The 23,381-nt window shown below is 42.6% G+C and overlaps 1 protein-coding gene across 1 annotated transcript in view; it reads left to right on the plus strand.

Moving 5' to 3' along the window:
• The first annotated feature begins 788 nt into the window (after positions 1–788).
• Positions 789–23,381, plus strand: part of LOC140725316 (serine/threonine-protein kinase PAK 2-like) — a 90,986-nt gene continuing 68,393 nt past the window's right edge. The window contains exon 1 of the mRNA XM_073040631.1: positions 789–953. The gene's annotated coding sequence lies outside the window, so the exon portion shown is untranslated. The remainder of the gene's footprint in view (positions 954–23,381) is intronic.

Here is a 23,381-nt window from a genome sequence, read left to right on the forward strand (position 1 = left end):
ACTCAATGTTTTAGGAACAGCTTCTTCCCCTTTGCTATCAGATTTCTGAACGAACATTGAACCAACCCGTGAACTATCGTTGTTCTCTTTATGCACTACTTAATTAATTAATTTTAAATATACTTTATTGTAATTTATAGTTTTTTCTATGCATTGCACAGTCCTGCTGCTGCAAAACATCAAATTTCATGACATGTTAGTGATATTAAACCCCATTCTCAATATAACCATAGTGGACCATGGATAAAAAGAGATCAAAATAGAAAACGCTGGAAATACTCAGCAGGTTGTGCAGCATCTTCTGGTAGAAGAAACTGCAAAACTTTTGTCAGAGCTGGCGAAGGTTTCTGCTTTGACTTCAGATTTCGAGCATCTGCACCTTTTTAGTTTTCATTCGTAACTAAGCAGAGTCTGTGGGTACTTGGGTGGCATCTCTTCAGGTTTCTACTGGTCATGATGTTGTGGGGGAACGACACACTGAATTTCAGTTTGAGGGATATCGGTGCTGAAGAGCGCGTTATCCCGGTGAGTGTGCCGAGGCCCCGCAAATGGCCAGAGAGGGCGCCACATCTCTGTGAGAACAAGCGGTGTGCCGGTGTGCATTCTGGGAGATGTAGTCAATTTGAATGAGAGACGCTTACCATCGTATGCTCGGAATCGAAGTTCTGAGAAATGGACTGCATCTCCCGAAATGCAATGGGATTGTGGTTGGTCTGAGACGGGACGAGAGCTGGTGAAAGGAGGAGCTGGATTTTGGGTCGGACCCAGTCAAGGACTGCCCCTTTCCCCACCCTTTCCTTTCCTGGGCCGTGCCGGGCCTGGCTGCGGCTTGACTTCCGCTTCCCTCCGCCATTCGGTGGCGGTTTACCCTGTGTGTTCGTGCCTGTCTCTCCGTTCGCAGGAATCTGGAGCAGCTCAGCCCAAGCTGCCGGAGCGTCGGCCCTACACACCGGGTGAGTGTGCACTGTTGGAGCGAGGCTCCGGCGGCTTGTTTTGCCCCGACCGGCACCTGCTGCCTTTGAGTGAAAGATGTCGGGGACAGAGAGGGGGTTAGTCTCGGAATGCGGCACTAACTGGACGGGTGGATAGGCATGTGAGGGGGCCGGGTGGTGCCTGCAACCAGTGTTTGTTGCTGGAAGAAGGGAGCGGGGTTCTCCAAATTCCGAGCAGGAGGAAGAGAGAGGAAAAAGGGGTGTGGATGTCCGAAGGCGGAGGAGAGGTTGCGGGTGAGAAGATGGGAAGTGGAAGGGGTACAGGTGGCCGAGGAGGGGGCGGGGATGCGACGGCGGAAGATTTGGAGAGGGGCGGCCGAGGGGGTTGCGGGTGGCAGAGGAGGAGGGGAGGCACAGGTGTCCGAAGAGGATACAGGTGGTCAAAGAGGAGGGGGTGAGGGAGCCGAGAACGGAGGAGGGGGGGGGGGATAGTGTCCAAAAAGGAAGAGGAAGGGGATCACCTGAGTGGAGGAGGGGCCGCGGGTTCCCTCGGGTGGAGGAAATGGGGGAGCAGGTGTCCGAAAAGAAAGAGTGAGGGCTGCAGGTTAGTTTGCCTGAGGATCGGAGGAAGGGGTGCAGACACTGAGGATGGTGGAGGAGGGGGCATGGGTGCCTGAGGGCAGAGGAAGAGGGGGTGTGGGTGCCTGAAGTGGCCGAAGAGGTGGTACAGTCTCCCAAGGGTGGATGAGGTGGGGGTGAGTATGGAGGAGGTGGGAGAGCAGGTGTTTAAAAAGAAAGAGGGAAGGGTACACATGGCCGAGGAGGAGGGGTGGGCACGGGTGCACGAGGGTGGGAAGGAGGGGTGTGTGGGTGTCCAAAGATGGGGGAGGAGGAGGAGTGGTTATGGGTGCCTTAATGTGGAGGAGGATGATAGTTTACTGGTGGCCAAGGGTGAGGGAGGGACCATGGCTGTCCGAAAAGAAAGGGGTACAGGTGACTTAAGGAGGTGGAGGGTCAAGGGTGACTGAGGGCAAGGATGTGGAGGGGGAATGGACATCCAACAGCAGGGGAATTGGAGTGGGGGTGCAACTACTACAAGGGCAGCAGCGATTACGTGGTTGGGGGAGGGAATCTGTGACGTTTCTTGATTTTACAACATTGGAAATGTTTTGTGTCATTATGTGATGGGTGATGTTGAGAGATTTCTGTAATTTGAGCAAATGAAGATTTTGTCAAGAAATTATTTTGTTGGAAAGCTGAAGCAGGTCACTAATGGTGAGTGAGGGTTTCGGATCAGGAAACATAAAAAATGCTGTCCTTCAGCATGACTCTATGCCCTTATTTTAGTTACAGGTAGAATGTACACGGTAAAGCAGCGAGGTTTATATTGGGCATGTAATTGTATTTATAGCACTGTATTCAGTCATGGAGTTGAGCAAAGGTTTTGTGTTTGGTCATAGCTAGTGGTGAAGGATTCCAATTCAGCACGCAAGCTTGAACTTGTACTCACTCGTTTTAGTTTCTCAAAGTTCCATGGGTCTGCTCTTCAAAGTACAAGGATATAAGAACAATGGGACTGAAGTGTGTGTGTTTCCCAATTGCAATGAAATCAGGATGATTTGCTTTCATCAAGACACGCCTGGATGCATTAAATAAAAGAACGATCCTGCATTTATACAGAAATAACTGCTTAAATAGGATCTTATTGTTATGAATGGAAAGTTATTGTTAATGCGATAACTCACAAACAACAAGGGGAGTAATGTTTTGTATTTTGTTGCTGTTAGTTGAATGGTCGATGATGGCCAGTTATGATAGTGCATGCTGCTTTATCGTGTGTTATGGAACCTTGAATATCCAGTTGACTGAGCAGTTTAATATTGCACTGTGAAATGAATCACTACCATTGTAGCATTGTTTCAATACCACAGTGTGTCAATAAAATTAATGCTTTCAGTCCAGCAGTCTTGAGCCAAGATCTTCTGTTTCAGAGGTAAGTAGTGTGGTCTCAACCAAGATGATATTTTTATTTTCATCATTTGAATATCTTCTACATTTGTGTGCTAGTCTGCTGTTGTGCATTAAACAGTTTTTGGAGACTCTTATTTGTGAATTAGTAATGTTGAGTGTAAGAGGTAGCCTAGTTGGAGAGAGCACCACTTCTGCAGTAATTGATTGTAAGGCTCAATCTTTGGTCTGTTACAAAAGCAAAATATAGATGCCGAAATTTGGAATAATAATAAAAAAATGCTGGAAATATTCTGCAGATCAAGCAGCATCTGTGGTGAAACAATTGCCATTCAGGTTGGCCTATAGACATATATCAGAATGCATCTGTATCCTGGATAATAATGAATTATAACATCTCACATCAGCTCTTTTAGTCCGTAATCTGCTGACAACCAGACCAGTGGTGTTAAGATCTGGCGACCAAGTAAAATGTAAGAGGTCCAGGTACAACCTTTGAAATGCTGTCTTACGTGAGAAATGGCAATTCTGGACCAAACTTGAATCACAGATGGATGTTGCACAGTTGTTGCAGGGCTTGGATGCTGCCACCTCTTACAAAGTGAAACCAAAATAATTTGTGACGACATTTTTGCTCGCAGATGAGCTTGATACCTCTTATGCGTGCTTTGACTTACAAACTCCCAAAGTCCCTGACGAACCTGTAATTTCAGTCTCTGAGTTCAGCCCCGACAGCATCCTTCAGGAGTGTGAAACCCCAGAAAGCATCTGGCCCAGACAGTAAACTTAGCTGAGTACTGAAGACTCATGCGAATCAACTGACTGGCATCTTCATTGATACCTTGAACCCCTTGCTTCAGTAGTCAGAGGTACCCACCTGATTCAAGCAGGCTTCAATCATACTGTTAGCCAAAAAGAATGTGGTAACCTACCTCAATGACTATCGTCCAGTGGCACTTACATCCACTGTGATGAAGTGCTTTGAGAGGTTAGTGATGAAACATATCAACTCCTTCCTGAGGTTTGACTTGGATCTGTCTCCCATCACAGCAGATTCCGTTTTATTGGCTCTTCACTCAACCTTGGAGCTCTGGTCAGTGAAGATGTTCTGCATTCAACACAATCATCCCCTCAAAAGTAATCAATCCATTCTGACACCCAGGCCTCACTTGCAGACCCCAGTTGGTTTGGATTTATTAATTGACATACAGCGTGGAGTAGGCTTTCTGACCCTTTGAGCTGAGCTGCACAGTGTAATCCTAGCCTAGTCATGGGACGATTTACAATGAGCAATTAACCTGCCAAACAGTACGGCTTTGGAATGTATGAGGAAACTGGAGCCCCCAAAGGAAACCCACGCTGTCATGGGAACATAGAGCCAGCGGCGGGATTGGCAACAACATCTCCACGATCACCATCAGCACAGGTGAGCCACAAAGCTGTGTGCTTAGCCACCTGCTCGACTCATTTTATACTTGTAACTGTGAGACTAAGCGCAGCTCCAACCCCCATATTTAAGTTTGCTGACGATACCACTGTTGTTGGCTGAATCAAAGATGGTGACGAATCAGCATATCAAAGGTCCAGTTTAGTGTCAGAGGCATGTATACAATGTACATCCTTAAATGTTTTTTCTTCGCAAACATCCAAGAAGACAGAGAAGTGCCGCAAAGAAAGAACGACAGATAAACATAGGAACCCCAAAGTCCTTTCCCCCAGCTCTCCTCCCTCCCGCACGTAAGTGGCAGTGAGCACCAATCCCCCTCCCCCACCAGCAAGCATTGGTGCCACACTGAGCACGAGCAAAGCATCAGCAAAGTCACAGACTTGCTTGTAGTTCAAGTCAAGTCAAGTTTATTGTCATTTTGACCATAGACTGCCGGTACAGTACACAGTAAAAACGAAACAACTTTCCTCCAGGACCCTGGTGCTACATGAAACAACACAAAACTACACTAGACTATGTGAGACAGCACAAGGCAACACTAGACTACGTAAAACAACATAAAAACTGCACTAGACCACAGAGCTGCACAGGACTACATAAAGGGCACAAAACAGTGCAGGGCAGTACAATAATTAATAAACAAGGCAATAGGCACAGTAGAGGACAGATTTCAATATAATAATAAATGATATAGATGTCAATCTAGACTCTGAGTATTGAGGAGTCTGATGGCTTGGGGGAAGAAACTGTTGCACAGTCTGGTTGTGAGAGCCCGAATGCTTCGGTACCTTTTGCCAGATGGCAGGAGGGAGAAGAGTTTGTGTGAGGGGTGTGTGGGGTCCTTCACAATACTGTTAGCTTTGCAGGTGTAGCGTGTGGTGTAAATGTCTAATGGCGGGAAGAGAGACCCCGATGATCATCTCAGCTGACCTCACTATCCGCTGCAGGGTCTTGCGATCCAAGACGGTGCAAATCCCGAACCAGGCAGTGATACAGCTGCTCAGGATGCTCTCGATACATCTTCTATAGAATGTGGTGAGGATGGGGGGTGGGAGATGGACTTTTCTCAGCCTTCACAGAAAGTAGAGACACTGCTGAGCTTTCTTGGCTATGGAGCTGGTATTGAAGGACCATTACCCCAAACACTTCATGTTTCATCTGGCACTCAACATCCCACAAGCTCTCTCTCCCTAATAAGGGAGAAAGATGTCTCTATTTTCCCAGCAATTGGGGAGACATAACAAGCAACTTGCTTGGATATGATGTTAAAAGTTTGTTAATTCACTTTTTTTGAGCTCTGGGCTTGAAGACCGCAAAGATCCCGGGTCTTTGGGCCCACAGCGGATATCCTGAATCCCCTGACAACACACAGTTTTCCTGCCGTGACGCTGACCCCCGATCCACGTCTCCAGAGCCCCGAGATCTTAGGCTTTGGAATTTGAGCCAAACTTTCAGGCTGAACAACGTCCAGAACTGAAACCCCGAGAAGGGGACCCATTCCCTCAAAGAACCAAAGTCAGCGTGTAACTTCAGGTCAGGGTCTTCAAAAGAACCCTGAAAGGGAAAAATAAAAATATTAAAGATGGAAATGGAGCTGTTTCCAAAGGTGCAAGCAAAGGAATCACCATTTAGCGCCATCTTAACTTTGCTCCGCCTTTATATAAGTGAAAGATTAAAAATCTGGCTGAATGGTTCCACAGCAATAAAGTCTCACTAGATGACAGCAAAACCAAAGAGCTGATGTTGACTACAGGAGGAGGAAACCAGAGATCCACGAGCCAGTCCTCTTCAGGTCTTCAGTGGTGGAGCTGGTCAGCAACTACAAATTCTTCTGTGTTATCATTTCAGAGTATCGGTCATGGTTGCAGCCTATAAATAAGTGCAATTACAAAGAAGGCATGGCAGTGCCTCTGCTTAGGAATTTGAGATGATTTATTATGTCATCTAAAACTTTGACAAACTTCTGTAGATATGTGGTGGACAATGTACTGACTGGTTGCTTCACGGCCTGGTATGGAAACATCAATGTCCTTGAATGCAAAAGCCTACAAAATGTAGTGCATATGGCCGTGTCCATCACAGGCAAAGCCCTCCCCACCATTGAGCAGTTCGACATGGAGTGCTGTCGCAGGAAAGCAGCATCTATCATCAAGGACCCCCACTGCCCAGACCATGCTCTCTTCTCACTGCTGCCATTAGGAAGGGGGTATGGGAGCTTCAGGTCCCACAGCACCAAGTTCCTGTGATTCAGGAGCAGTTATTCCCTCTCAACAATCAGGGTCCTGAATCCGTGTGGATAATTTCACTTACCCCAACATTGAACTGATTCCACACACAATCTTCTCTCCTTTGGCTGTCCATCGATTTCAATGTTGACTGAGGCCTGGACGAGGTTGTATGGAAGACCAGCAGTTGCCCATGCTACAAGTCTCCCCTCTCCACGCCACCAGTGTTATCCAAGGGAAGGGCACTAGGCCGATACAGCTTGGCACCTGTGTCGTCGCAGAGTAAGTGCCTTGCTCAAGGATACAACACGCTGCCTCAGCTGAGGCTCGAATGAGCGACCTTCAGATCACTAGACCAACGCCTTAGCCACTTGGCCACGTGCCAACACGCTATGGACTAATTTTCAAGAATTCTGTAACTCACGTTCTCAATATTTATTACTTATTATTATTATTTTGTTTCTTTTTCCTTTTTGTACTTGCACAATTTGTTGTCTTTTGCACATTGGTTGTCTGTGTTGTATGCAATTTATTCTTTGATTCTATTGTTTCTTTTCATTTACTGTAAATGTCTGCAAGAAAATAAATCTCACGGTAGTATATGGTGACATATACGTACTTTGGTAACAAATTTACTTTGAACTTTAAACGAGTCTGTGATGTCCATCCTTGGAAACCAAAGGGGCATGATCTGGTTCAATGACTTGGGTGCATTTTGGTCAGGGGTGGGCATGGTTTAAAAACTAGAGCAACTTTGAATCTGAGTGCAGAATGGTATCCCATTGTATCTGTACTGTTTTTAGAGCTATCCAGTTAGTCTTTATTAAACATTATTCCCTGGAACCTTTTGAGTAAAAATCCAGTTGCGTATGACAGTTCTGTGCTCATTATTCTGCAGCTTGCCATCTCTCATTAGACCTGGATTTGGGTTTGAGGAATATATCGCTGTATGAACTAGTGTTGTGGTATGTAGCATACAGGCAGGGATAAGGTTGAATGTTGCAGTGCATAAAAAGAGAAAGCATTCCCCGTTGATTAGGGCAGGCATGTCATTAGAATTACCTCATTATTACACAGGGTGAAGCAAAGGAGTGTGTCTTTAAGATTGCCTCCAGTCTCTCAACACTACCAGTGAGCAAGCATGAATGTGCTCTACATTGTTTCTTAATTACTGCACTTCCTATAGTCCTGAAATGACTCCAGTTTAAAAGCACTCAATGGCTCCAGAGTGCTTTAGGTGGTCATGAAAGGCTGCTTCCATTGACAATGGATACTATTTTAGAGCTGTGCTAGCTCTATAAACCTTAAATCCTTTAGCCTCTCCACAAGTCTTGTAAAGTTATGTGGGACTAAGTTCTTATAGCCAATTTGATCAAGTCCGTAAACTGGCATGATGTGCAGTCTGTTTCTGCGATTTATGTAAATGTAGTAGTCATCATGGAACTCATGAATGGAAATGAACTGGCTGATATGAATTGAGGGAATTGAATTGGAGTGGGTGATGGCACTGAACTGGTATAGAGGATGTTGCTGTTTTGACTGAGGTTCAGTAAAAGTAGTGCTTACCACAAATGCAATAATTATCTGCAGGAGCAGAGTTTAGGGTAATTTAAATTGAACCGGAATCACTATCGGCATCAACGACAGAACAAGCTTCACTTACCTGGCTTGCGAAGGTGGTATATTTACTTTGCTGTGATTAGTTTCTCTGCTGCACCTAATGGGTTTGTTGCTTTGCAATAACAGGAACTGACAGTTCTTTGTTCTGTTCTGTACTTGTGTGGCTTCCTCCTTCAGTTTCCACTGCCTCTTGCATAAGTGGAAAGCTTTTAAGAGTAGGAAGCACAGGTCAGGACAAATGCTAGTTATTCACCTGGAGAGCCATTGGAAGTCTGCTCAACAGAACCTCCCCACCCCCACTCCCCACCCAACTTTGGACTTTGTCCTGGTTGCTTTTGTTTCCTTAACTGCAGAGCCATTTTTCTCTACTCCGAGTGAGCTACTTCCTTTTCTCTTCAACTTGAAAGTGGCTTTTGGGAACCTGCTAATACATGTTGAGCCAGGAACTTCTACAGACGAAAAGTTAGTGCTTTCTTGCAGCAGTTAGTTTTCAGACAGCGTTGAAAGCGGAGAATTGTCTGATAACATGAGTCCAGACTATATCCTGTTAGCAGCAAGTTAATTGCAAAATTGTAGTAGTTTGTGCAAGGCCCTTTGAGGCTGCTTTCAGGCCGAGGCAGTGCTACTGTTTTGTAAGGTTCATAAACTGTGATTTACACCTGTAGATTGGTGCCAATGCTTTGTAATTGGGCAAATTGGTATTCTAATTTAGAATATCAGCCTTGGTTAGTAAGGTAAGGGAATAGAATTAGGTCATCAAGCCTACTCCATCATTCATTTGTGACTTTTATTTACCCTACCACATTCTCTTGTCTTCTCTCTTAACCCATGTATCAATGAAGAACCCATCGATTTCTGCCTTAAATACACCAAATTACTTGGCCTCTTCAGCCCTGTGTGGCGGTGAATTGCACAGATTTACCAGCTGCTGGCTGAAGAATTCCCTCATCATCTCAGTTCTAAAGGGGCGTCTTTGTATCTGGCTGGAAAGAGATCCCTTGCTAGGGCTCATTTCTCCATACCTGGCAGTTTCCCTCCTCCTTTCTTTCAAGTGTCTTTCTAACGTTAAACACTGGCATGTCTTTATTTTACATTAGCAGTTCTTTTTAATCAGTTACAATTCAGTATCTTCTTGGACAAAATAATAGTTTTCTATGAATTAGCCCATTCTTTGAAAGAATAAAATCTTTCAAGCCTTGTTTTCTGACATTGCTTTCTTCTACCTCTTGAAGGAAGGGTCTCTGTTATTTGCTGCGAGGATATGTAAGTGTAATGCAGTGTGTTATAGTAGCAAATGAATTCATACAAGGTGATCCCATAGATGACCACACTGCAACACCCACCTTGTGCAGTTTGGGATTACTTCCTCTGAGGTTATGTTGAGAAATCCTGTTATTCTGAGATGCTCTTTTTGGTCATTAGTTGTTATGTACAGCTGAAGTGTGTAAATAAATTAAGAAATCTAACAGTTCTGTTTGTCAGCAGTTTAGCTTTTCTCAGTGTTTTGCTGCGTGTGTATTATGTCACCTATTAATGGATATGCCCAACAATTCCCTATTTAACCCTAGCATTATCATGGGACCAATTAATCTTTGGACTGTGGGAGGACACCAGAGCATCTGGAGGAAACCCATGTGGTCATGGGAGGAACGTACGAACTCCTTACAGGCAGCACTGGAAATTGAACCTGGGGTTACCTGTCTGTAAAGCGTTGTGCTAACCACTATGCTACCATGTGTGAGTGTGAGTGAAGAAGTATCCTTCTAGGCCAGTTGGCCTTTGATTCATTAAACTGTTGGATTGAATGTACCAGGGTTTTAAACATGAGTCATAATTAGGCTGACACCAAGGGAGTTCTGCTCTGTTAGAGATGCTAATCTCATAATGAAATGTGACCCAGTTAACCTGTTTGAATTCTTATCCTCCAACCCCCCCCCACTCCATGTCACCTGTGAGTAGTGTATGTAAATGAGTTTGCATGCATATGTGTGGTTGTGTGGGACGCTGTGGTTTCTGCTCTGACAACACAGTAGATTCCAGTTAATTAGGACACATCGGCACTACTAAATTTTGGCCCAATTAAGTGGCTACCTCAGTTAGCTGAAGTTTCATAGAAATACTTAAAAAGGTATTTAAAAAAAAACTACTGTTTAATTAAGCAACAAATTATGTATTTCAATAAAGCACAGGACAAATTAGTACACTATCAGTGCCACTACAGTTCTTTGATTCAGAGAATTGTCATTGTAACATTCAAGTTGATTGTCAATACCTTCTAAATCTTCATAGTTTCTAACTTGTTGAAGTAGTGAAATAGTTTCATTTTCACTCCTGGCCATTTCTGGCATTCCCAAGCCTGGATGGTTGAAAACGCAGTGAGCAAAGCAGTTCTGAATTGTCTTATTTCTTGCCAACAAAAATCACTGCTTTTTGAACACAAATGCATGCAGCTGATGCTATTTAAAAACTGTTAGCTTTAAGCACAGTGCAGTGTTTTACGGCCACACAAGTGCACATGTTTGACGCTAGTTAAAAATAGTTCAACAGTGTCCTGCCCCAATTAAGTAGCATCGTGTCTCAAATAATGAAGCCAATCCTGGCTATTTCCTGTTTTTTAAAGTGCTGTCCCAAATAAGCGACTGCCCTGATTAACCAATGGTCCAATTAACTGGAATCCATAGTACTTTGTTCTTTGAAGAGATGTATTGAAGCAAATTTTGTAGAAGTAATCAAGAATTTAGGCTTCCACTAAGTATGTGCAGAACAGTCTCATATGAGACCCCTTGAGTATGGGATGTAATTGTCAAATAGGGATGATCTTGGTTGAATGGTTACAATGCAAAAGAAGGCCCCTCAGCCTGTTGAGTCTGTACTAGCTTTGTAAGGATAGTCCAGCTAGTTCTATTCCCTGCAGTCCTGCTAGTCCTTTCCCTTCAAATTGATGCTGCAGTAAGTATCTGAATGATACTTGGACCAACCTTGAAACTCTGACCACTCACTTGCTGTGTGAAAATATTTTTCCTCATTTCTCTTTTAGTTCTTTTGTCAGTCTGTTTCTCCTTGACCCCTCTGGCAATGGGAGTTTTTCTCTCTGTACTGCCAGTGATGTTTTTAAATACCTGTCTTTGCAACCACCTTTAAGAAGAATAATCCCAGTTTATCCAGTGTTCCCACATAACTGAACTCCCTCATCTGCTCTGAGGCGACACTTCACCTGTGAGTCGGCTGGTGTGGTATATTGCGTCCGGTGCTCCCGGTGTTGCCTTTTATATATTGGTGAGACCCGACGCAGACTGGGAGACCATTTAGCTGAACACCTACGCTCGGTCCGCCAGAAAAAGCAGGACCTCCCAGTGGCCACACATTTTAATTCCAGGTCCCATTCCCATTCTGATATGTCTATCCATGGCCTCCTCTACTGTCAAAATGAATCCAAACTCAGATTGGAGGAACAACACCTTATATACCGGCTGGGTAGCCTCCAACCTGATGGCATGAACATTGACTTCTCTAACTTCCATTAATGCCCCTCCTCCCCTTCTTACCCCATCCCTGACATATTCAGTTGTTTGCCTGTTCTCCATCTCCCTCTGGTGCTTCCCCCCCCCCCCCCCTTTCTCCTGAGGCCTTCTGTCCCATGATCCTTTCCCTTCTCCAGCTGGGTATCACTTTCACCAATCACCTTTCCAGCTCTTAGCTTCACCCCACTCTCTCTGGTCTTCTCCTATCATTTCGCATTTCCCCCTCCCCTCCACTACTTTCAAATCTCTTACTATCTTTCCTTTCGGTTAATCCTGATGAAGGGTCTCGTCCCGAAACGTTGACAGTGCTTCTCCCAATAGATGCTGCCTGGCCTGCTATGTTCCACCAGCATTTTGTGTGTGTTGTTGTTCTCTCATCTGTTGAATTGTTCTTGTAAATTGCTTTTGCGGCTTCAAAAGCCACCTTATCTTTTGTTAACTTTTTCTTTAATTTTGCTTTTCCACAATTCTTAGCAGCTGACTCTGTGTGGAATTCTTGCAGAAGTTCCCTGGCACACTTTTTTGTTCCTTTTCAGGTGAGAAGTAATAAAGAAACACTTAATAAGTTGCAAACTGCCATCATTTTGTATGAGGCTACTTTGTGCAGATTACTAATGAAATTTTTTGAGAACAATTACCGGTACATGAATTGGTGAAAGGTTGTGGGTTATTGCTGCCCCCTTTTCAGAATCTGAATTGGGTTTAATATCACTGGCATATGTCATGAAATTAGTTAACTTTGCAGCAACAGCACAATGCAGTACATAAGAGGAAAAAAACTAAATTACAGTAAAATATATATATTAAATAGTTAAATAAGTAGTGAAAAAATAGGAAATAAAAAGTAGTGAGGTAATGTTCATGGGTCAACTATCCATTCAGAAGCTGGATGGCAGAGGGGAAGAAGCTACTTCAGAATCGTTGAATGTGTGTCTTCAGGCTCCTATACCTTCTTCCTGATGAGAAGAGGGCATGTCCTGGGTGGTGGAGGTCTTTAATGATGGACGCTGCCTTTCTGAGGCACAGCTCCTTTAAGATGACCTGGATACTACGGAGGCTAGTGTCCATGATGGAGCTTGCAAGTTTTATAACTCTCTGCAGCTTACTTTGATCTTGTGCAGTAGCTCCCTCCCCCACATACCAGACAGTGTTGCAACCAGATAGAATGCTCTCCACAGTACATCTATAGAAATTTGTCAGTGTTGTTGGTGACATAACAAATTTCCTCAAACTCCAAATGAACTATAGCCACTGTAGTGCTTTCTTTATAGCTGCATCAATATGTTGGGTCCAGATTAGGTCATTGGAGATATTGACATCCAGGAACTTGAAATTGTTCACTCTCTCCACTTCTGATTCCTCTATGAGGACTGGTGTATATTCCCTCATCTTACCCTTTCTGAAGTCTACAATCAATTTTTTGGTCTTACTGATGTTGAGTGCAACTTTGTTGCTGTGGCACCACTCAACTAGCTGGTATATCTTGCTCTTGTATGCCCTCTATTCACCATCTGTGGTTGTATCATCAGCAGATTTATAGATGCCATTTGAGCTGTGCCTAGCCACCGTCATAGATGGAGAGAGTAGAGCAGAGGGTTGAGCACACATCCCTGAGGTGGGTCAGTGTTGATTGTCAGTAAAGTGGAGATGTTATTTCCAATCCACACCTATTGTGGTCTTCCGCTTAAGAAGTCGAGGATCCAGTTGCAGAGGCTCGGGATCTGGAGCCTTACAATCAGAATTGTAGAATTGATAGTGTTGAATGCTGAGCTGTAGTCAATAAACAGCATCCTGGCATGCATATTTGTGTTGTCCAGGTGATCCAAGATTGCATGGAGAGCTTGCGAGTTCACATCTGTGATAGATCTATTGTAGTGAAAGGGAAACTGCAGTGCAACCAAGTTCTTGGGTTGATTCTAGCCATAACCAACCTCTCAAAGCACTTCACGATAGTTGTTAAGGCAGCTCACCCTGCTTTTCTTGGGCACTGGTATAATTGACCTTTTAATTCAGGTGGGAACTTCCAACAGTAAAAATGAGATATTCAAAATGTTTTTGAACACTCCCATCAGTTGGTTGGCACAGGTTTTCAGAGTCCTGCCAGGTATTCCATCATGGCCAGTTGCCTTGCGAGGGTTCACCCTCTTGGGGGACAGATATTTTTAGATCTTTTGTTCTCAAAAGTATTTAGAATTCTCTTATTGCTTTACTCAAACAGCACGACTGTTAATCTGAAATCAAAACAAAATAATATACAATGAGGCCAGTGAGTCTTTGGAGAGCATAAACAACATGATCCTTTGGGGTATAGCCACATCAGGTGATGTGAGCAGGATCTTTTCAGTAATAGGTTTTAATTTTGTTGTTTAAAAACATGTTATATATGAGGGGAGATGGGGCAGTGCTATCATTCTTTAAAATTCCTTTTTCTGGAATGCTGTACACCAGTGTGCCTGACATTGGGTTTCCTGCATCCAGCTTTCTAGTCAACCTGAAAGTGTTGGGAGGATGAGCCAAGATAGAAAATAAATCCTGTGAGAAATTATTTTTAATTATGTTGAGTATTAATCAGGGTACATAATTTTTGTTCGCCATGGAGCAAGTTTACTGAAGTCTACAGTTTCTGTTCATTAAATGTTTTGTTTATTGCATGAAGCATAACAGTTCCTACTGGGATCAGGTTAGCATGGGACATTTCCTATTAAGCTGGGGTACAATATGGACATTACTCTGCAAGATTCTCTTAGCTGGCTATCATATAGGCATTGGCTTCTCTAAATCATAGACAAGGTAGAGACGTGCGAATATTGCATAGAAATGTATTAGCCTTTTAATTTTACTGTTTCATATAAATTACGTCTTGGCTAAGTTCAATGGTTTAACTTAATATCAGAGAATGTATAGAGTATACAACCTGAAATTCTTACTCTCTGCAGACATCTGTGAAACGGGGGAAAAAACACCTCAAAGAATGAATGACAGGAAAACTTTAAAACCCCAGCTTTCATCCCTCCCACCACCTGGCATGCAAGCAATAGCAAAGCCCCCAAAGAGACCGTCATCTAGAGACCAAGAAAAGCTACAGTCCATCTCAGCAGTTTGACATGCCTTCCCCCTCCTTCTTTATAGGGCCCCTGCCCCTCCCTCTTCAGTCCTGACGAAGGTTCTTGGCCCGAAACGTTGACTGCTCATTTCCACAGATGCTGCCCGACCTGCTGAGTTCCTCCAGCGTGTTGACGTGCCACTATGTGTGTGTGTCTGTCTTCATGCACGTGCACTCACTCCTGCCAACAGCTTGCTGTTTCAATGTTACACACTACAGCGTCACTTATTTGAGTTTCTCTGGCAACAAACTCTTTCCTACCATTGTGAGAGAGAGCAATCGCTCGAGCGCAGAGGCCTCTGACTGCTACGCCCTTTGTCTCGATATTCCGATTTTCCACAGCACTTCAGTCGGCGAGGAATTGGATTGTCAATAGAGCTGCACAAGGCCACGCCCCGAATGTGCACATCTTCCAGGCTGATCAGAGAGCTGTGAAGAACCACAGTTTGAGTGCCGCTGTAGATTATGGACTCCATCAGGCCCCCAACCACCTTGAAAAGGAAATTACAGAGAAGAATTTAAACTGTTTTGCAGATGGACTAGGAGAAGTCACTCACTGGTACTGTCTTTAGCTCCTCCTCCTTTGCACATCAGGTTGTTTGTCTGTGTCCAATTACATTGTCCCTGTTAAAGGGAAGGGTTAATTAGAGTTGGAGTTAAGTATTATTGTCATTGCAGCTTATGGATTTGCTCCTTATCTGACATGGAATTTTCACTTTCTGCTCAAAGTTTAGCAACAGCAGTACCCTACCCACCTCCATTACCCATTTTGGTCTAAACTGCTGTGGAGTTGAAGTCGCTGTTATGATTGCAATCTCAATCTATGGTTAGCTGTCCAGTTATGTAATGAATACTTCCAAGAAGAGATCAGGGCAGTGGGTGGTAGTTGCAAAGGGAAGATTGGATGGGTTACAAGTAAAATGAGATTGATAGGATGATTACACCACATTTAAAGATTATATAATGTGAAGAGAAAATTTCAGCTTTAGAAGAACACAGCTTTATCTGTGTTCAAAGATTATGGGAGGAATTATATAGCCTTGAGCTTTAAACTGGATGTTTGGATTCCATTTTGAGAGCATGGGCTGCAGCTGACAACAAGAAGAGACTTGGCAGATAGATTTGATCCTCATAAACAGATGAGCCTTGACATGTGAGACAGCTGCAGTCTGGAGCACCAAATTCCAGTACTGCACGGTTGTCTGCCTGTGCAGAGTGCTAGCGTGGGGGGAGAACGCTCTGTCATAGCTCTAAACCTTTTGATCAGACACGATGTGACTTGTTTGGTTGCTTCCTTTTCAGTAACATTTTTCTTCACAAGCAATAACACACCTTCATAGAAATCTTTAAATCAGTGGCTTTGTTGGAGTCACGAGGCCCTGAATTCCATAAAAATTGCAATGAAATTGGAGGAATCCGTGGCAGAAGGAGGTCTGCCCATTGGCTCGGAAGCCTATTGGAATCTGCTGCAGATGTTGGTAACTACTTGGTCCAAGTGGCCCTTCTTGGCTTGCTGTTGATATTCTTCATGAAAATTTCCCAACCTTTTTCATCCTATTTTAACACCATAACCTACATCTTCACCGCTCGTGCATGCTTATTTAACTTTTCCTTGAATGCTTCTGTTCAATTTATCTCATCCACACTATTTAACAGCAGATTCCACTTTCTAACCACACTGAGTAATGAAGCTCCTTCTGACTTTCCCATTGGATTTATAAGTGATCTCTCATATTGCCTCCCAAAGGTGGTGAGGCAGAAAATGTTTCCGCATCAAACATTTAATAAGTATTAATAAATCTCTGGTTACTTCAAAAAAAAAGTGCTCTGGACTATTTAATCTTAATTTATGTTATAATCTTTTGGATCTTCATCAGTCCCCCATAATTTGATGTCACAAGCAGACCAGAACACTTTATAATGCATCACAAGTTTTGGAAGATGCTTAACTACTGTTCATGGTTTACTTGATTTTTGGCTTTATTAACCTCATCAATTTAGGTTAGCCAGAGGCTTTTTTTCCAGGGTTGAAATGGCTAACGCAAGGGGGTCATAGTTTTAAGGTGTTTGGAAGTAGATACGAGGGGGATGTCAGAGATAAGCTTTTCACAGAGTGGTGGGTGTGTGGAATGTACTGCCAGCGACTGTGGTAGAGGTGGATGCAATAGGGTCTTTTAAGAGTCTCTTAGATAGGTACGTGGAACTTAGAAAAATCGAGGGCTATGTGGCAGGGAAATTCTAGGCAGTTTTTTGAGTAGGTTACATGGTCAGCAGAGCTTTGTGGGCTGAAGAGCCTGTAATGTGCCGTAGATTTCTGTTTCTATGTATGTTCTTTTGTTCCCCTACCCTATTGCGGACCTATTTATTTAATGCAACCTGTGTTTTTCCCTTCAAACTACACCACTAATTCCCAAATTGGAACTTATTTCCCAGTGATATACTTATTTCAAATGTTAATTGTCCCATTTTTTGTATCTGGTCAGCTTCCGTCTTTGGATCTTGCTGTGTAGAGATGGTGGGTAATTGTGACCTATTTTGCTGGAGCAACTGTGCACATTCAAAGAAGTGTAGATTATCCCAGTGCATTTCCTGGCGTGTATTGGAGGTACTTGAGAAGTTTTGGGAAGTAGGGAGCAAGTCATTCATTGCTGAATTGTAGGATTTGAGAATGCTTCGGTTACAGTGCAGTTTGTGGCCACTTCAGCTCATTTGTCCTTTGAGGAATCCCAGAACATTGGGGGAAGATTTCATGATTTGCAATGCTAATAACTGAATGAAGAATTGGTTACAATCAATCATTTGTCCCTGAGAGTTAGTGGCAGGGTTTCATTGAAGAGTAAGGATTTCGGGTTGTATACTGTGTGCATTCTCTGAGCCATCAAAAGTGAATTACCCTTTCAAGATCACCCTGCATTCTGGTGACCAAGGAGATGAGCCATTCGGCTCAAAATGTCACCCCTCTACACTCATCATTTCCCCACACCACCCCTTCTGCCAATGTCAAATGCTCACAGCAACTTGCAGTAGCCAGTTAACCAGCCACCATATATATCTGAAGAAGGGTCTCGGCCTGTAAAGTTAACTTTTTATTCATTTCTATGGATACTGCCTGACCTGCTGAGTTCCTCCACCATTTTGTGTGTGTAACTTTACATCTAGCCTGACAAACCCCGTAATAATTTTAGAGGATTTTTTTCGCCAGTTGAGTCCAGATCCATTTTTTTTTGGTAGGTATGAGATGAGGTGGTTCTTGACTTAGGGTAGGGAATCTTTGGAATTCTTTACCCTGGCACTGCATTCATTTGGAACAGAAATATTGAGCCTTTTCTGGGTTTGAAGAGAATCAAGACACATGAAGGCAATGCTAGAAAGTGGCATCGAAGGAAGGAATCTTTCATGATCTTTCTGAATGGCATTCTCGGCTTGAGACTTCTGAATCCTCCTATTTATGTGCTGGGGAGTATTCTACATGGTGCCAGTAGTTTTAGTTTTATTGGTACTCTTGAATCACACAACACAAAGACACCATTTATATCATACTCTGAAAAAATTACAACAACCAAAACAACTTGTGTTTATAGCCTACCTTTTAATATTATAAAGTGTCCCAGGGCACTCTGCAGGAAAGTTACCAGATGAAGTTTAGTTAGTGATACAGCGAGGCACATTTTAAGTGCATCTTTACAGAAAACTTTGTGTTTTGGGGGGATTTCTGGACATTGGCGTTTGAAGATTTTGCTTAAAGCTGTCACTGAATACTGGAGCTCCGTGGGTGAGAACGCAGGCAGCAGGGGATCTGAAATTGTTTTGTGTATAGGGAAGATGGAAGCTAAGGAATATGTTAGGAGTATTCAGACTAGGATTTTAAAAAAAGGCATGAATGGGGGTTTCTGCAAGAGGTAAACTGTGGAGTAACTTAGGATGGAAAACGCACCCATAATGTGGACATGCATTCCTGTCATTCAAGGGATTACCGTAGATTCCGGACTACAGAGCGCACCTGATTAAAAGCCGCTGGCTCTAATTTTAGAAATAAAATCAATTTTTTACTTGTAAAGGCCGCACCGGATTTTTGGCCGCAGGTGTCCCATGTTGTAATATGAGATATTTACACAGAAAGATATTACACGTGAGGATTTTTTAACTTTTAATTAAATCCATATGGTAACAAAAACAAATACATATTGCAAATGCTTTTTTTCGAACCGTGCCCGTAACGCGGCTACTTTTAAATATACGTTGCGTATACTTCTTTACTGAACAACATTCCAATATCTCCTAACGACTGGTAAAAAATATATATACTGCAGCCTACCAGGAAAAGTTATTGATCGCCTTTAACTTAAAAGCAGCGTTTTCGCTCCGCCGCTCGACCCCCTCCTTCCCGTTTATCGCAAACCGGTATCCCACAAGACGCGGCGAAACCGGGTGTGACGTCATAGCATCCCGCGATGTAGTACAGAAAACAAATATAGTTAAAACAGTTGTAACTTTAACTAACAAATGAATTACTAAGCGAAAATATTATAAACTAAATAACTGCCATAAAGGCAGCACAATGCTTTTCTTCGAGTGTTTTCCATGTTGATGAGGGTGAGTACAAATGACTGATTTACAATAATTTAATTGTGAAAGTGCGCTTGATTTATCGTACAATTTCATTGGACCTCTGTGAACTACTCATCAATTTTATTGGTCTACTGTTATGAGGCAAAATGTTTACGAGGCGGCATGAAAAAAAATCATGTATTAGCCGCTCCGTTTTAAAGGCCGCAAAGTTCAAAGCTGTTCAAAATGTGGGAAAAAAGTAGCGGCTTAAAATCCGGAATCTACGGTAAATCAAACCATTTGCAGAGTACACCCTTTTTTCCAGATCCCTGTAAATTCTTCATCAGTGTTTTCCTTTTTTCTTTCTGCAACTTATTAAATCTGCTTTGATAGGCTTTTTTCATAGTTGCACTTGTTTTCCCCCATTGTTTCCCCTCTTCCATTGTACACCGTTTCAATAGTTAGAGCCATGCAGGATGGAAACAGGCCCTTCAGACCACCCTATGTATGCTGACTATCAGGGATCTCTATTGTCATCTTGTTTCCCAGTACTCCACATGGGATCCCTTACCCCTTCTTTGCAACCTGTGCCCTCCGGTCATGGACACTTCTGCTAATGAATCTTGGTGTTTTATATGGTGGTGTATATGTGCTCTGATAATAGATTTATTTTGCATTTTGAACTTGGAAGTGGAATTGTTTCTCACTGCCCAATCTATGTCCCTTATAATTTAGTATACCTCATCAGGTCACCACTCTGTTTTCTCTTCAAAGAAAACACAAGCAGTCTTTCCAGTTAAAATTAGCTAAAATATTCCATCTTGTACAACATAGTGGTGAATCTCCTCTGCAATCTCTGCAGTATTTGTTGCATGGTGCTCAGAACTGCATGCTGTACCCCAGCTGCGGTGTAATTCGTGTTTTATTATGAATAGTGGTCCATCTGTTGTTCGATATCCTGGCTATTGAAAGCAAGTATTCCATATGCAAGTTGATCACCTTGTTTATCTGTACTCTGTACTGCTGTTCCTAAAGATCCTTGGACATGCACTCTGTGGCCATTTTATTAGGGTGGCTGTTTTACTTAATAAAGTGGCCGCTGAGTGTGTGTCCGTGCTTTTCTGCTGCTGTGGCCCATCTACTTAAATAGTGGTCGCCAATCAGTCAATCGTGATCGACGGTCAATCTTTGAGACTTTCCCAGTAGATCCTGAAAAAAAAAGAAAAAGAAATACACAATACGTTATGCCTGATAAACCTTTTGATGCAAATATGTAGTAACCTCTACTTTGAAAAAGGAACACTCGACAACTTCATGCCCAAAAGGAACAACTTTATCGAGGACGGTAAAACGGTATTCACATACAGAGGTTTTCACTAATGTGCACCGGGCTGAAAAGACCGGAAGGAAAACCCCACAACCCTGGAAACAAACTCTCTTTACGAACAGTTTCCGTAGCAGGAGTATTGCTATATTACCATGATCCTAATTGGTATTAACTTATCTTTATAATGCTCACATTACAACCCTTCTCCCCCTTTAAATTCCAACATTCCCTAAATGTACAAGAAATGGGAAACAAAAACAGTGGTGTCATTAGCTTGTGTACCTCTGTCTCAGTAAGTTTACCATTATCAGGAAAGTTGAGCTGAAATCGATGTTGAAGGCCCAGCAAACATGCTGCTCAGAGGACGTGGATCAACAAGTGTTAAAGGACCTGTCACTCTGTGAATATTTTTCGCGGTAGTTCGATAAATCCCTGGATGTAATGCAAACAGCTCAGCTTGTATTTCTCAGAATGGCTTTCCAGGATTTTATTAAAAAAAGGAGGACTTCCTCACTGCTTTGCACTTAAAGGAGAGAACAAGAGGTGAGAATATTTACAATGAGTTTAAAAAAAAAGTCTGTGAAAATGACATCCCCATTCATAAACTGGTGGCAATTACTACTGCTGGGGCCCCAGCAATGCGCGGTGTACGCGTTGGTTTTTATAGCCATGTGTCGTAATGACCCTGATTTTTCCCGACTTCCTGGATTATCACTGTGTGATTCATCAGCAGGCCTTGGCTGGGAAAGTCGTGGACTTTTCTCATGTAATCACACTGGTGGTCAAACTGATAAACTTGATTCGAGCAAAAGCGCTTCAGCACCGCTTATTCAAGGCGTTATTGGATGAGCTCGATGCTGCTATGGCCTGTTTGATATGCTAGTTACAGTGTTTTCTTGGTTAAATTAATTTGAAAGTTTGACAAAAACATTTTATGTAATTCAAATACAATCAGCCCAAATAAAGGGCCTCAAGCCGGAAGTACAATCTGAGCTGTTTTTAGTAGGTTGATCTTGCCTTTCACTAAGGCAAGTGAAAGTATTGAGGTAGGGGATCTCGGGCTTAAGAAGGTTGGCGACCACTACACTTAAAGGTTCAACGCGTTGTGCATTCAGAGATGCTCCTCTGCACGCCACTGTTGGTACACATGGTTATTTGAGTCATTATCACCTTCCTGTCATTTTGAACCAGTCTTGCCATTCTCCTTGACCTCTCTCATTAACATTGTTACCGTCGGGGAGGATGTACAGAAGCCTGAAGGCACACACTCAGCGATTCAGGAACAGCTTCTTCTCCTCTGCCATCAGATTGCTGAATGGTGAACATTACCTCACTTTTTTAATATATTATTTCTGTTTTTGCACGGTTTTAATCTATTCAATATACACACACTGCAATTAATTTATTTATTTTTACTTTTTCTTCTATATTATATATTGCATTGAACGACTGCTGCTGCTAAGTTAATAAATTTCACGACACATGCCAGTTATAATAAACGTGATTTTGATTAACAAGGCATTTTTGGCCACAGTACTGTTTTTTTGTGTCAATGTCTGTAAACTCTAGATTTCTAGACTAAGTGTGAAAAACACAAGCGATCAGTTTTTGAGATACTCAAACCACCTATCTGGCACTAACAATTATTCCACAGTCAAAGTCATTGAGATCACATCTATTCCCCATTCTGATGTTGCTTTAAACAACTGAACCTTTTGACAATGTCTGCCTGCTTTTATGCATTTAGGTGCTGCCACGTGATTGATTAGATGCAGTGGATTCTGGTTAACTGGGCAATTAGTTAATCGGGCAGCCGCTTTTTTAGGGCACCACTTTTTTTTAAAAAAAACACCAACAAAATTAAATCAAGAAAATACCTGGAATTCCCTTTGTTTATATGGGACAGTAGACTGTTGCCAAACAGTTTCTAACTAACATCAGAAGCGTGCACTTGTGTGGCTGTTCAGACTCTATCTGTGCTTAGAGCAAACAATTTTTAAATATTGTCATTTGCATATGCTTGTGTTCAAAAAGCAGTGATTCTTGTCACTGATAGCAGTGAGGCAATTCAGAACTGTTTTGTTCACTGCGTTTTCAAGCATTCAGGCTTGGAGATGCCAGAAACAGAGTGAAAGCAAAATGATTTCCCTACTTCAATTTAGGAATATGAAGAATATGAAGATTCGATAATCATCTTGAATTTCACAACAAAAAGAGATTTGGTGGGACAATTGTCAAAAGCATCGTATGATTGTCTGCACTAGGTGTCTGTGCTGATTTTATTCATTTACAGTCAGTCAATAGCACGCTCCAGTGTACACTGTATAGATTCTTCTGATAACTATTAGGAACTAATACAGTTTTATAGTACTGTAGAGGTAGTAGTACTCTACTTTGTTCTGTATTTCATTTAAATACATCATTTGTTACTCAGTTAAACTGTTTATTTTTTAATAGCTTTTAAACTATTTTCATAAATTTTCAGCTAATTAGGACAGTTGCTCAGTTGGGCCAAATGTATTGGCCTTGATGTGTCCCAATTAGCCAGAATCCACTGTATTTGCAATACTGAGCAGGTGTACAGATGCACCTTATAAAGTGGACACGGAGTGTATATACCCAGCTCCCTCTTTTTCGGTACTTCCTAGGGTTGTAACATTAATCCTGGCCTCATTAGTTCTCTAAAGATG

Source organism: Hemitrygon akajei, chromosome 3, assembly GCF_048418815.1.
Source record: "Hemitrygon akajei chromosome 3, sHemAka1.3, whole genome shotgun sequence".
NCBI lineage: Eukaryota > Metazoa > Chordata > Chondrichthyes > Myliobatiformes > Dasyatidae > Hemitrygon > Hemitrygon akajei.